The sequence below is a fragment of the Rhamphochromis longiceps genome, linkage group LG15, assembly GCF_057381845.1.
Source record: "Rhamphochromis longiceps isolate RC_006_pf linkage group LG15, R_longiceps_female_GT1.1, whole genome shotgun sequence".
In the NCBI taxonomy this organism is placed as follows: Eukaryota; Metazoa; Chordata; class Actinopteri; order Cichliformes; family Cichlidae; genus Rhamphochromis; species Rhamphochromis longiceps.
Genome location: NC_140571.1, coordinates 1,136,517 through 1,152,416, shown reverse-complemented (window position 1 = coordinate 1,152,416; position 15,900 = coordinate 1,136,517). Strand labels below are relative to the sequence as shown.

The following is a 15,900-nucleotide window of genomic DNA, read 5'->3' as shown; positions in this document are numbered from 1 at the left end:
TGAAGCATAAAGTTAAAGTTAGTTGATCTGAAAAGTCAGCCTCAACATTTTAGTTTAAGCAAAGGATGGGAAGATCACACTCAGTCCAATCAGAAACAAGCTAGAGGGCGAAACTTACTCTTTAAATGATCAGTAGGAATCTCTTTAGAAAAGGAGCGCGATCGTTTCAGTGGCAGAAGTTTTCAACATTTAATTGGCCGTGAGTCATGTGGTCGTTTGTCCTGTTTGTGCTGACAGATGTTAGAAAAATTCAAACTCATTCAATTATGTTTAAAAGGATGTATTATAATAACTTTGTTTCTTCTAATGCAGCGCTCACTGAAAAACAGACTTTCATTAGCATAACATATATTACATTACTATATATCACATCTATATTATATCTATACATAGATACTGGGGCTGGTTCTGCCAGAGGTTCTTTCTGTTAAAAGGGACTTTTGCCAAGTGCTTACTCACACTATAAAGCATTTTGAGGCAACTGTCAGTGTGATTTGGCACCAAACTGAATTGAATATTATTGTATTTTCAAGCAATACTAGAAACCATGTCATTAGTTTTTGTTTTGTGCTTTGTCAACAGTTTGTTTAATTACATAAGGTTCAGAAAAACCAACCAGGATGCCTCGCTAATGTGCAAGTAGCAGTCTAATACAAAAGGCAGCATGACGTCTTGTATTCAATTTATCATTATGAACTATATAAGCAAAAATATATTAAATTAATTATGATTTAGTGTACAAATACATATTTCTTATTGCGAGATATGATTTTTAAATGTATTCAGTTAATTGCAGTAGCCTCTGCTCTTCCCCAGATTTGAGGTGTCGTCTCTGTAATGTTTCTTCCTGTCAGCTTAAGGTAGTGATACTTTCACTTTTCACGGCGTGCATAGAGTTACCAGAGGAACTATAACTCCATCAAAAGCAAGCAGTCGTGATAGAGGGATAATAAAAGTTCACTCTGTGCGTAGCTTCAGCCACAGTGCTGAGAACAATAAGCTTTCTCAAAAATCACACCAGCAGCAGCACGGGCAAGAAAGCATCTGTGAGCTCTATTTGGCCTTGCATTGGAAAGTGTCTGCTTTGATTGTAGAGCCTTGACATTTCTAAAGGCTGTGTGTGTGTGTGTGTGTGTGTGTGTGTGTGTGTGTGTGTGTGTGTGTGTGTGTGTGTGTGTGTGTGTGTGTGTGTGTGTGTGTGTGTGTCTGTTATTTGCCTGAACCAAGAAAGTGTCCCTGTTCGAAAAGCAAAGCAATGTTCAAATGTTTCTTGTCCAGCGATGTGAGATCCAATTTGTAAACTATTGCTTGCTTAGATAGATTCCCAACCCAAGAGATAAGTCCTACAAATTCAAAAGAGCTCAAACTTGCCTTATTTTGGAATTTAACTTTTAATTATTATCCTTCTCTGTGCGTTTTTTTCCGCCAAATAACTCATTAATGTTCTTCCTAGTTTACTGTCATCGATGTGAAATAAATCAAGAAATCCTTATGAGTCATCAAAAAAGCTGACGATTTAATCTGTACATTTCAACACACTGAGAATATGTAAAACAGACAAATCGCATTATGTCGTAGCCTGATTTGTCTGTTTTAAACTTACCTGAATGCATAAACCTTTATGTTTAATGAATGATAAAACATATAAAGCTTATTATATTTTCATCGTGAACTTTCAGTTTGAGACAGAAAAGCTCTGCCAGGCACTGTGGAGGCTAAATAATTTCCCGCATAATCATTGGATATTAAAAAGAAGAAAAGAGTGAATTTAATTGGCTTCTCTCGTACTGTCCCTAATATCGACCAATCGAAACGGGAGTGGGCGTGGCTTGAAACCGGACTTTCTTCATGGCTTTTCTGCTGGCAGAGGGAGGGGTGATGAGAGTGTTGTTTTCTGTTGCTGCCGGGAACACACAGAGCTGCCAAGGTCGGTGAAAGTACTGCACACAGCCAGGCTTCGGTGCTGAGCTCCTGTAGACTCCTACACCGACAGACATACCGGTGAGTTTTGAGGTTTGCGCAACTTCGATTCGTGTTTTGCCGGCCGCAAAGATGGTGGGGTCTGTGGGTTAACTTTACTTGGTGTCTTGCCAAAATGTGTACCCGTACAAATCGGGGACTGTCAAACGAGTTCACATGGAGTAATGGGGAGCAGGCGGAGGAAGCGCCAACTTGCTAGCTAATATTAGCTCCTGAAATGAGTTACGTGGTAGCGTAATTGTTGTACTAAGTCTTATCTGCCCGCGGTTTTGTTCTATTGATATTCACATATGTTGTGATTTCTTTTCCGAGGTTTACTTAGTGGTGCTAGCTTCACGGTCCGGTTAGCCCACAAACTTAGCTCGGGACTGCTGGAGGCGTTAAATTCGAGCCACACTGCTCTTGTTTTCCCGTTGTTGATTTATAGAAACGCATTGTTTTTGCTCTATTTTGATAGCAGATATATGTTAGAACCCGGTTCGGTGAAAAGTTATAACAGTTTAACAACTATCTCCGTCTGAAATCACTGCTGTGTAGACACCGCTGCAGACTGATAACAGTGTCCGGTTCATCCTCAGGCAGGTGGTTGGATTAAATGATTTCCTTTCTACTGCTGTAATTTCTGACTGATTGCTGCCTCTTGAACTGGCAGAGGGGGAAAGGCGGTTATAATGTATTTGTGGCCTCAGTCTGCAGCTGATAAAAGTAGCTGTTTGTGCGTCCCGACGTGATCTACAATGTGGAGCTCTGCGTCGGCCCTCCGGGTGTTATTCCAGGCTATACTTTATTATTTCCTATTACAACAACAACACACCCCCGCCCCTGGTTCATTCAGCCCAGTACCTCCATCCGTTGCAGTGCTGCCATGTAGGTGGTGGAATCTAGATTCGCTGTGCCTTGCCAGAGGAATTAACTAAACATAGTCCAAGAGCCGGGTGCAAATTTGTTCACAGCCTGCAGCACAGGCAGACTGACAGACTTGTCTTGACTCAAATCTCTCAATTTGAAAACCACCTTGATATGCAAATTTTTCTAGGCAATAAGAGGAATGTGCCCATCAAGGCCCTGGTGTACTGAAATGGCGCTCTTTTGTTCAAGAGGACATACAGCAACAGCTGCACTTCCCAACTGTGTGTGTGTGTGTGTGTGTGTGTGTGTGTGTGTGTGTGTGTGTGTGTGTGTGTGTGTGTGTGTGTGTGTGTGTGTGTGTGTGGTGGGGGCATGTGTAAGCAGATTTGTCCTGTTTCAGTCAGTATTCCAGGGAGTAATTGCAGCGTTTCTGGAATGCTGGTTAACACTTCAGAGTTCTGCATGTTAGACAATAGCTGGTGTGAATGAACCTGATCTCACATGAAGGAAGTTGAAATGCTTTGCATGTTATTTGCATGGCCAAGCAGAACTAGTAGTGGTGTTCACACTGAAACCGTGGAGATGTGCTCGGACACGCAGAGTCATACATGCTGCAGCATTTAAGCCAGTTCTGTTTGACTTTATTAGACTTTTGGTCCAATAAGAGGTCCTCTGCACTACTGGGAAGGACCTTTGTTAAATATTCTTATGAATGCATATTGTTCTAGTGACCCGTGATGCATGCTGTGTTCTGTACACTGGGTGTGACAAGAACGAAACTATCTACCTTTGTTTCAACAATGTGGCTAAAGTAACTGAAGTATCAGTTTATATTTGTTTGCCTGTGGTTGCTGTAAACCATTCCACATATTCCAACATTCCCAGCTAAAACGAGAACACGAGCAAAAAACGTGTCAGACTTTAAAAATTAGGCATGGCACAATTTGAATGGCGTGTCCAGCACTCTGCTCGCCCATCGTCCTGTCAGAAAGCTGCCAGATATCAGTTGAAAGTCTCGTAGTTCTGCGCTCTCACTGCTCAAGGTTTTCTTTGCAACAGAAAAACAGGATATGGTATCTCACACCCTGTCGAACAGTGGCATATTTGTACTTTGTGGTTTTTCAACCTGCTGTTGCATTACAGGTTGCCTGAGGGAAGCACATGGTGTAACACTGTGTAACACTTGCTGTACGTCACAGCTTGGGAAGACTTTTTTTAATCCGTTCCACTGTGAGATGCTTTGTAACATGACAATAAAGATGCTTAAAGATGTCTGTTTCCTATTCCTTTAACAACAAAACAGAAACTGTCAGTGTCAAGCTAGCCCAAACTTGCATGTTAGTTTTGATAAAACATTATCTTTATGTTGAGTGTGAACTGCTGTGATTGCACAGGGGAGCCGCTGGTGCCGCCCTGGCAGCCATTCTGCTCATAGAGTGAAGCAGCAGCTTTACTGAAGAGCGCCACGTTAGCCTGTCATGGGCTGTTTCAAAGGTAATGTGGTATTTGCAGTTTTTGCTGCTCTCAGACTTCAAATGAAACTGCTCACAGCAGCAATTTTTTGTTTGCCCGAGTCCAGCTATGAATCACAAGTCGCTTTGTGATACGACATGAGAAATCCCAAAGGATTTCCTGCTAGCGCTGCACCATTGCCAAGTCCAATATCTTGAGGCTTAAGCTGTGCAAGCGGTGGGAAGTCTTGTCGTGTCATTATTTCACCGTCGACGCCAGCCGAGGCCAGCCTGCAGCTTCTGCAGACTGTCTGGCACATTTTATTTATGCATGGCACATTTTGGGCAAAATGATGCTTCTTCTTTCTGTGTTCATTTAGCAATGTGGGCCGTTACTGATGTATGTGCGGAATGGAAATAGTATATTTGCATAAAGTACGTTAGAGAAGTCAAACATGAGGGCTTTTGGCAGTTATAATAGTTTGAATATGTACTTCCTTTTAGGATAAGAAAGGATTTGTGTTAGAGTTGTTAAAGTCATGATTTCATTCAGACTGAACACGCTGGCTAAGAGCTCTCCTCCTGTTATCAGCAGCTAGTCATCCAGTTTGCTGCGGACCATCCGCCACTGCTGACTCAGCCAATGCTGCCATCTGGGCTGGAAGAGAAAACAGGACAGATTTCTCCCTGGCTCCAGAGCCTCGGATGCTCAGCTAACAGGTTCTGTGTGTTTGTGTAGCTGTTTTCATATATGAGCTGCAGCTTTGAACTTTGTTTAAAAAGACATTTCCAGCAAAGGTGCAGAATGTTAGATGCAGTTTGGTAACAAAAGTTACCGTCCAATCCAGACGTGCAACATTTTTACCTTGATCATTTGAAGTGTCAGTGTTTCCCCTCAAAGGTGCTCGATGCTTTATTTTTCCAGCATTTTGAGACCTCATAAGTTTAGGGGTACAAGAGTTGTACAAAAAGCGTGTTTGATCCAAGACGAGCGAGTTGTGTGTGGACATCTGCGTGAGAGGTCTGCAGATAATAGATTTGTATTCTGGGTTTTTCTGGGATCTAAGTTGATGTTTGGGGGTGGCTGTGCATGTGGCTGTGCATGTGGCCATGTTTGGTGCAACAGAAATCAACCTTTGTTGCATTTTATTTTATTTCTAGCCCCCCTTTTTTTCTTTTTAAGCTACAGTATATTTTGTGTTTGAGTAAAATAGACCCCGCTCTGAAAACACAGCTGGAAGGCGTGTTTCTTTCCTCTATGCAGATAAAACTGCGACGTTTTCAGAATGTTCTCGGAGGAAAAAATTTGTTGTTTTGCTCAGAATAATTTCTTCTGCTGCTTTTATGTTTAGTTTTTTTATATTAATTAAAATCTGGCTGTGATTAGCAAAGGCCCACCCACCCTTCTGTTTTCAAGGAAGTGAGCTAAAATGCCTTCAGCTGGGGGTTGTCACCAAGGCCCAGCAATAGCTGAAGAAGGACCATGAGCTGCTCTCGAGTCCAAGAATAAAACTACCTTTGTATGGAAAGCAAAGGTGGCTGAGTATGATTGGCTGCGTCAGTTTTGGGGCCCTGGTTCTGTGCACGTTTGCTTTCTGTCACACTGCCTCCATCTACTGCAACACCTTAATAAACCAGAGCTGTTCCCAGTGTTATCCATGACACCCGTGCTTTTACTGCAGTGACAACAACAAATGTCTGCTGTTAATTAAGGTGATCATTTCAGCTTTAATTGAGTGCTTACTGAAACAATGAGCCTTTCAGGCTCTCAGTCTGGCTGAGCAAGACAAATAAATCCTAACTGTTAGGACAGCTTATTCTCTTAAAAGCTTAAAATGTTTTTGAAGCCTAATCCTCCAACATTTAGTGTTCACCGCGAATATTGTTCTTAAGCCTCCTGGTTATATTACTCTGGTTATTTGTGTGTACTAGACCGTGGCCGTCCTGCCGTAGTTCCTGTTTTACACCGAACTACCCGTCTGTGTGTCTTTATCTGTCTGTGTGTGCGCAAATACGTGTGTGTACAACCGTTCTGCCTCATGACCCTGCACACTTCCCACTCACGTTTCACTTTTTCTGCTTGCATCCTGTCAGCGTGACAGCAGCTCTCTGGCTGTTTGCTGCAGTTTCGCTGCTCTGTGTCGCTGTTGTTCAGAGCCGTGGTCGTGATGGTCACCTCCGTTTATCTCGGCTGCTCGTGTGTTACTGTTAGTAGTCATTTTTTGGTTTGGTGTGCTGTTGTACTGGGAACGCAGACTCCCAATTGGCTGTTTTGAAGTTTACTATATAATAGGAAACTTTTTTTAGTCAATGACATGATTTGAATTCATCCGCTTTTATAACCACAAACTGTCTCACATGGCCTAATAACACAGCAATAGTTGGTTTTGTGGTTTGTTTGTTTTTTACATAATTATTTCAGTTTGTTTCGGTTGCTTTGGTTGTTGTTCAGGTTTTGCTACTTTGTAACCAACCTGAGATTCATTCTTATGAGGTCTGCGTTATGTCTGGTATTAACATGTTTCTGAAGCCCAAGTCGTTATACAAGTGCTTATTTCAAATTACTTACAACAGTTTGCACAAAATTGCTTTGGCAGTTCACTTGGTTCCAAATGCCGAAAGCATCATTTTTTCTGGGCCAGTGGAAAATTGGAACGCTTTGGAAGAGCAGCTCACAGTTCAGAAACTACAAGATAAGAGTCAGACTGAGCTGTGGGTGACAGTCGTTGTAGGGAGGCGTGTGAGGGATCAGCCAACTACACGCTTAACCTTTGTCACCTGTGATTGTTGGCAGCTGAGATGCTGCTTTGTGAAGCCTTGTTAATTGTCGTTGTTGTACAACACTGGTTTACTGGGGGCTTTATTATAGCCACCTGTCCCTGCTCTCTGCTGGAGACTGCAGCTCCCTTATCTCCACACTAACGACTGTAATAAATGTTGAAAATGAGCAAAGATTAAGTGCTGCGTCTCAGGATTGTTTGGCTGTGTCAGAATAAACGGAGTCACAGGAATCACTACACTGAACATGAAGCTAGCTGGTGCTAGCCTTGCTCATGTTAGCTACTTACTGTTGAAGCAGTCGATTAGTCTACACTTCTGTTTGTGTTTAGCTGGTCAGGAAAGTCCGTCGTTCTCCCGTGGACTCGGTCACACATGTCAGTGTCCTGAGTGGGGCGACAGTTTGGAGCGTCTGGAGCTTAACACAGTTTTGTCCTTGTAGGCTTGATCACACTGACTACTGCAGGTTTTATTCTTACTATAACTGCAAGCTTGATAAAAGTACAACAGACATGAGTACTTGTCCACAGCAAAGAATAATCCAAGCCTTGCCCTTCTTGCTCTTCTTGCATCAGTTATCCTTCACAGCTCACTGAGCTCAGCTGTTGTTCAGCAGCTCCCTCAGTGTTGGTGAAAATGAGACCGTTAGGATTTGCCAAGTTCTCCAGTTTACTGTAATTTCATAATTCCCGCCGGGCTTGGTGATAACCACTGCATATGTGGAAGACCCCACAGCAACGTCCGTGTTGGAAATGTCAAACTCTCATAGATATGTTCCCTGCTCCTAGCACATTAAACTTTAATAACTGACTGTCGACATGCAGCCTGATATTAACTGGTGCCTGTGCAGTGATTAATGTCATTTGATCCAGTTGTCACTGGTGTTTATGTTGTTGCTCGTGGGTGTAAAAGTGTAATTATATTTGTGTTCGGTTCCGTAGAGGCGATCACCATTTAACACTAAACGCTGTCAGCCTTCTGCTACGGGGTGTCATGCTTCCTAGTCCATGTGGTGCAAGACACTTTTCTTTGTAAGCATAATTCTGCAGCGAGATGAACCGAAGGATGGAGTGGGGGGAAAAACAGGAAACATGGGAAACAAGGTCAGGGTAGCAAACAGTCCAGCCGGCTGGGAATCAAACTGGACTCACTGCTCAGATACACAACACATTATTTCTGACTTTATAATATCTATAACTTTGATTAGCCAGCTGTGCCACAACACTTGTTGTTCTGGATTTGGACGACTCTGAGAAGGATCAGAGCCTGTGCACAGTCACCGATCTCAGCAGGAACCCCGAAACTCAGAGTTTATTATTCATGACCCTCACCCTGGACACAGTCTGTTTGACCTGCTCCCCTCAGGCAGGAGGCTCCGGTCCATTCGCACCAGAACCTCTCGCCATAAGAACAGTTTCTTCCCCTCTGCTGTTGGACACATGAACAATAACCATATGACTGTCCCCACCACTAACACATGACCCTACGCTGTGTCACTGCATCATTCCATGTTTGGCACTGATCACCACCTGCACTCATGTATATATCTTTCCACGTAGCACTCTTAATTCTTATTCTCATGTATATCTCATGCACATATCTTTCTACGTAGCACTTTTAATTCTTATCCCTACTTTTATTTTTTCATGTCTATTTAAGTGCTATTTATGACACTATGTTTTGCACTGAAGCACCGCAGCAATTTCCTAATGTTGTAAACCTGCTCAACATTTGGCAATAAACCCCTTTCTGATTCTGATTCTGATTCTGATGACAAGCTAAAAGTGTGTGAGGGCGGGAATGGGTGGCTGTCGTGCTTTACAGTGAAGGTTGTAAAACTAGTGGGCGAGATCTAACCAGCAGCAGCTTGGGGGGGGGGGGGCTGCAGGCTTAAACTCTGACCCCGATTACTGTATGTTGGGATTGTGATGATTAATGTTGATTATTAATCTTGATAATTTGATTTTGTAATTACTTTGAATTCCCGACAGAGGGTGTTACAGGAAAAAATCGACTTTCTGTGACGTACTGCAGCCCTGCCAAACCACAATAAACAGCTATTATCATCATTTCATTTGCTGTGTGTGATGCATCACTAATGATTGATGCGCTGTGAACAATATGTTTCCCAAGTCTTAACTGCTCATTTCGACCACTTTTGATTTTCTTGAGCAGAAATTTCCATTACAGAATATTGTAAAGGGGAAAGTTGATCATTTAAAATATTTATACAAAAATGACCTTTCAGTACTTTATGATCTAGATCAATGAGAAACCCTGGATTTACACTGTGCACACACACAGAAGCAGTTTGGGCCGTAACAGCGTGTAAGTAAGATACAGAGGAAAGACCTATATTTATTTCTTGAGAATAAATCAATGTGAGATTGCTGTAGCAGCAACAATGGCTGCCCCGTGGTGTGCCTGGGTCAGGCCAGCAGACCAGGGAGCTGCAAGTGTCCTCGCAGAACGCTTTGACGCAATGACACCGGCCCTCACAGCAGTGTTTATGGAAAGCCTTAAATAGGTTCGTTTTCATAAGCAGCACCTCGCTCTGTTTTTACAGAACTTACTTTGAAAGCGTTTCTCTAAGCTGTGAACAGCAATCTCATCTGTGGGTGTACTGAAAATGCAAAGAGTTAATAAGAAGAAAAATATGTTATTGGAGTGATGAAGGGGAAAGAAGCACTGGCTGCCGGGCCTCACTGGTAGAGAGCAAATACAGAAATGAGCAAAAGGCTGTGTTTGACCAGCATGTGAAACAGATTGATGTGGATATTGCATTGTTTTTTAATGCTAATTAAAAGTGTCCTGTTTTCATATGTAACTGACGGATTGCGAGTCTCCTTATCAAGCTGTTTTCCCTGACCCTGTCTCCTTTGAATGCATGTTTGCTTGACTTGTCTGAAGTATCTGCATGTCTACTGATGTCATGACCTTAAGGCAAGTCTGTTAATGTAATGCTTCAGTGAATGTAACATAGCTCTCAGAGAAGTGCCTGCATCCATATGATACCTGCAGTGACGCTAACCATATGCTAGCTAACCTTTGTGGTAAAATTAGTTTTGTTTAGCAATCGTGTGTTAATTACGTTAATTACTCAGCCACCTTCATCTGTGTGGTCATACAGGGAGTGCAGAATTATTAGGCAAGCTGTATTTCTGAGGAATAATGTTATTATTGAACAACAACCATGTTCTCAATGAACCCAAAAAACTCATTAATATCAAAGCTGAATGTTTTTGGAAGTAGTTTTTAGTTTGTTTTTAGTTTGAGCTATTTTAGGGGGATATCTGTGTGTGCAGGTGACTATTACTGTGCATAATTATTAGGCAACTTCACAAAAAACAAATATATACCCATTTCAATGATTTATTTTTACCAGTGAAACCAATATAACATCTCCACATTCACAAATATACATTTCTGACATTCAAAAACAAAACAGCGACCAATATAGCCACCTTTCTTTGCAAGGACCCTCAAAAGTCTGCCATCCATGGATTCTGTCAGTGTTTTGATCTGTTCACCATCAACATTGCGTGCAGCAGCAACCACAGCCTCCCAGACACTGTTCAGAGAGGTGTACTGTTTTCCCTCCTTGTAAATCTCACATTTGATGATGGACCACAGGTTCTCAATGGGGTTCAGCTCAGGTGAACAAGGAGGCCATGTCATTAGTTTTTCTTCTTTTATACCCTTTCTTGCAGCCACGCTGTGGAGTACTTGGACGCGTGTGATGGAGCATTGTCCTGCATGAAAATCATGTTTTTCTTGAAGGATGCAGACTTCTTCCTGTACCACTGCTTGAAGAAGGTGTCTTCCAGAAACTGGCAGTAGGACTGGGAGTTGAGCTTGACTCCATCCTCAACCCGAAAAGGCCCCACAAGCTCATCTTTGATGATACCAGCCCAAACCAGTACTCCACCTCCACCTTGCTGGCGTCTGAGTCGGACTGGAGCTCTCTGCCCTTTACCAATCCAGCCACGGGCCCATCCATCTGGCCCATCAAGACTCACTCTCATTTCATCAGTCCATAAAACCTTAGAAAAACCAGTCTTGAGATATTTCTTGGCCCAGTCTTGACGTTTCAGCTTGTGTGTCTTGTTCAGTGGTGGTCGTCTTTCAGCCTTTCTTACCTTGGCCATGTCTCTGAGTATTGCACACCTTGTGCTTTTGGGCACTCCAGTGATGTTGCAGCTCTGAAATATGGCCAAACTGGTGGCAAGTGGCATCTTGGCAGCTGCACGCTTGACTTTTCTCAGTTCATGGGCACTTATTTTGCACCTTGGTTTTTCCACACGCTTCTTGCGACCCTGTTGACTATTTTGAATGAAACGCTTGATTGTTCGATGATCACGCTTCAGAAGCTTTGCAATTTTGAGACTGCTGCATCCCTCTGCAAGATATCTCACTATTTTTGACTTTTCTGAGCCTGTCAAGTCCTTCTTTTGACCCATTTTGCCAAAGGAAAGGACGTTGCCTAATAATTATGCACACCTGATATAGGGTGTTGATGTCATTAGACCACACCCCTTCTCATTACAGAGATGCACATCACCTAATATGCTTAATTGACAGTAGGCTTTCAAGCCTATACAGCAGGGGTGTCAAACTCAAATACACAGTGGGCCAAAATTCAAAACTGGAACAAAGTCGCGGGCTAACATTAATATTTATTGGAAAAAAAAATCTTCCTCCAGATATGAGAATGAATCTTTTCTTATGGACTCAAACACGTTTTGCTGAAAAACTGAATATGGAACAAGCAAAGCTTAATCCTAAACAATATATATATTAGCTGTATAATACCAGTAGGCCAGCTCTAATAGTCATTTGGCACGGCTTCGCGGGCCAAATGTAATTAGGCTGCGGGCCAAATTTGGCCCGCGGGCCAGAGTTTGACACCTATGCTATACAGCTTGGAGTAAGACAACATGCATGAAGAGGATGATGTGGACAAAATACTCATTTGCCTAATAATTCTGCACTCCCTGTAGATGAAGGTGGCAGATCTCTTTTGCAACCACAGGAGCATTCAGAAGAATCTCTAGAATAAATAAACAACCTGCATATTTGGATGATCTTGATAAGTCCTCGAAGGCCGATTGTTTGGTTTTTGTTTTGTGGCTGTCTTGTTTTCATATTTACCTGACAGACACAGGTGTCAGTCTCCTTATCCAGCTGTCAAAAAGTTTTTCCCTCTCTTAGAATAAGAACTTCTTTATCTGGAGTATCTGAAGTATCATCAAGTCACAGTCTACTGATGTCATTGCTTCAAGGCAGTCTGTGGCAGTAGCACATCTATCTGAGTATGTTAAGACAACCTTGCTGCCTCTGTAGCTCTCAGAGAAAGGGCATGTGTTGAGGAAGTTAGCTTGATGCATTCACATTCATATTTGCTAGCGCTGGTTTCACACACAGACATGGTTCCCTTTGTATCTACATTGCTGTTGACAAGCAGGGCTGGGCAGAACAGAAGTGGCATTGAACAGAAACGTAGGAGGAATTTTTACGCCTGGAGTCCCGCGCTACGCAGCACTAGCTGCTAGCAGCCAGCGACTCTGCCTCCCCCTGCTCTCCGAATACCAGCCTCCTGCTTCTGCTTTCCCACTTGCTCGTTTTCTTCGAGTCTTTTCCTCCGTTTATTGTTCTCCTCATGCACTCTTAAACGCCTTGGCAGTCTCTCCCTCCATCTATCCCACTCTCAGCACTGACAGAGGCCTCTCTGAGATGTTTACTATGTCCGCAGACACCCCTCCCCCCGTCACCCCTCCTACTCACCGAACAGAATAACGGTCACTGTGACTTTTTTGTCTGTTTATTATCTTCGTCTCTCTTCATCTGCCTGCAGATGTTAGAGGAGGGATAGTGGTGAGTTTGTATGGAGCGAGTGTAAAATGACCCAGCTGGCTGAACCAGAGGGCATACAGAGCCAAGAGCAGCCGCTGAGGAGGCTCAGCTCTGTGCTCCGGTGACAGCGAGCTGGAGCGCGTAGCCGTTTGTCAGATATGAGATGTACTGTTTCTGAGTGAGAGCCTTTCAAAGAGCAGCACAAGTACTCAAAAGTGAACTGTGCTCGATGCCTGACTCCCGGCTGCTGAAGAGTTCTTCAGTGTGCAGAGAGCCTCCAGAGTGTGGTTAGCAGAGCAAAACAGTTGAACCCTGTGCTGGATTGTGAAGCAGGCTGTGAGAGGGGAGGATAAAGAGCAAGGCTGCCATTGTGGTGGTGCTAGGCAGGTTTCCCCTTCTCCACCCAGCCCACCCTCTTCCCTGCCTGCCTGCCTCCCTCCCAACAGCACCCCCACCCCCCAGCCCATGTCCATATTAGGGCAAAACTCAGCCAACCTCCCCTTGAGCTGAGCTCAACCCCCTCCAAAATGCCCCGCTGTCACATTTGCTCCAGCAAAGGGCGCCTGAGGGAGACACAGCTCCCCTAACCCAGTTTGAAGGCCTGTTTTCCTCGCCAGTCAAAACAGCCGAGGGATTTAAAAAATGGATGCAGAGAGCCAAGCTGGTGTGTTCGAATGTGCTTTTATTTTGGAGGAGCTACAGTTAATGGGCTTAACTTGAGCAGTTTTTGACCATATGCCACTTAGTGACCCCCTCCCCCCCAAAAGGGCTCATTACTTAAGTTCATACTGTACATCAGTGTGGGTAACATTTAATCATTGTTGTGTACTGATCCTACTGTCAGACAGCACACAGCCTAAAAGCATACAGTAGGCATTGGGACTGTTATGGTTTTTTCTTTGCTGCTCTAAAGAGGTAGCGACAAACTGAGCTTCAGACTGAACTATGAACTATTCTTAGTGTTGAGCCCCCAGTTTCTGTTGTTTGTGTGCTGTGCTGACACTCGGTGCCAGCTTTGTAGTGAATGCTGCTCGAGAAGGACGGGGCGCAGAGCAAAAGATGTCGTTACTCTAAAACCACTTTGGATTACGCTGGTAGTGACAGACACCAGTTAAACAACTGGTTTATGCTTGTCAGACATTTTCCTAGAGATTCCTAAACACAAGTTATTTCGGGGCATTGGTGTTGATTTTGGTTTCCTGTGGTTTATACAGAGAGGAAACGGTTTACTTCGCAGAGCTGGCTTTGGCACAGAAACCTTTTAAACTTAAAATATTTGTTTCCTTGCAGCCGCGCCAGCCAATCGCACACGAACACACAGGTTGGGCACACGCAGGCCAAGAAAAATGGGCACGTCCGTGTCGTAACTGGCACGATGCTGTTTCTTTCCAGGTTTCCAAAAGACGGTTCAGGTGTCACAGCTCTCGATCCACAGCGGGCAGGTTTCCTGGGAACTCGTTATAATAACAGTCAGTTAATTAAACTGGTGCTAAAACTTCTTTTTTGTGAAGAATCAATATAATCATTAATCGCTACAGATAATTGGCCAATCATTGGTTGAAAGCGTTTGTCTGGATGGTTATTGTAAACTTGAAACTGCTCTGTTGTTTTGTAAATGGTTAACTGGTCTTTAATGTGCTTACAAGTGGGCAAGCATACCCGAGGACTCACTGTCTATTTTTGGTTTTACTTTTGTGTGCTTTCACAAGCTATTCGCTTAAGTTTAGTTGTATATGTACAACCAATCACGGCAGATGGCCCCGCCCCTCCCTGAGCCTGGTTCTGCTGGAGGTTTCTTCCTGTTAAAAGGGAGTTTTTCCTTCCCACTGTCGCCAAAGTGCTGCTCATAGGGGGTCATATGATTGGTGGGTTTTTCTCTGTATGTATTATTGTAGGGTCGGCCTTACAGTATAAAGGTCCTTGAGGCGACTGCTGTTGTGATTTGGCGCTGTATAAATAAAACTGTTCTAGGACCAGTACCAAGACTTTAACGTGTCATGCAGCCCTGTCATGTGTTTCAATGTAGCTTCTAATTGGACTTTGTTAGGCTATAAATTTGTAATGATGTGGTTATTTATAATAATTAATACCTCATGCTACTGAAAATAATGGAAAGGGATTATTGTGTTTATTTTATTATTATGTGTTCGTTCTTGATCTGTAACAGCACTTTGGGCAGATTTTCCTAAAACGTGTCTCGTGCTGCATCGTTCGCTCAAATCGAGACAATATTCAGAGGAAAGTTTCTTTTCAACAGATATTTATTGCGTTGTCTTACAAGAGCTCTGTGGCTGATTCCTTGCCAGAGCGGCTTGCAGATAATCTCCCAGACGTAGCCAGAGTGTACGAGCGTTTGGCTGCTGCTCATTTTCCTTCATCTGGGAATTATTTGAACAGCACCACAAGCTTTTTAGAAATATTTTTATTTATCCATTTATTCTTTTTACTTAACGTGAAGATCATCTTATCAGCCTGTGCTGATGTTCCAGGTTCTATGTTTTACCAGCGTCACCATTTAATGTGCAGGAAAATATTTCCCCCGTTTAACGTCGTCGGCTCACGAGCCTGTGACGAATCAAACGGGAACCACATTCCACAGAGTGCAGAGCAGGTTCAGCGAGCCGTTTCCAGCATCAGTACAGCACTTCCTCCTCCCCCACATATTACTTGTACGTATAATAACCATCAGTCTATAATGTTAGCACTCACCGCTGCATGCTAACCATGCTGATTGTGTTGGTAGATGTTGTGCTGATCTGATTATTCAGTTATGAAGTGATTTGAAGAAACAGAACAATTGTGCATGAGAACAAAGGAACTGCAGACAGTTCCCACACGCTTCAGCACCTGCTCCGTCACTTGAGGTTTTTCTGTCATACCGAGCAGACTGACATGTTTCCTGTGTAACAGTTAGCACTCGATGAATGAAAGGCCTCGTTTGCATTAGTGTGAATGCAAACTGTCTCCTGTGGGGCTTTTTATAAACATG

The 15,900-nt window shown here is 43.3% G+C and overlaps 1 protein-coding gene across 3 annotated transcripts in view; it reads left to right on the top strand.

The window, feature by feature from the left end:
• The first annotated feature begins 1,856 nt into the window (after positions 1-1,856).
• The window catches only part of fam49a (family with sequence similarity 49 member A), a 32,065-nt gene continuing 18,021 nt past the window's right edge, over positions 1,857-15,900 (top strand). For 2 of the 3 annotated variants that reach the window (XM_085381127.1, XM_085381131.1), the window contains exon 1: positions 1,857-2,001. The gene's annotated coding sequence lies outside the window, so the exon portion shown is untranslated. The remainder of the gene's footprint in view (positions 2,002-15,900) is intronic. The other variant, XM_085381128.1, reaches the window with a different exon arrangement.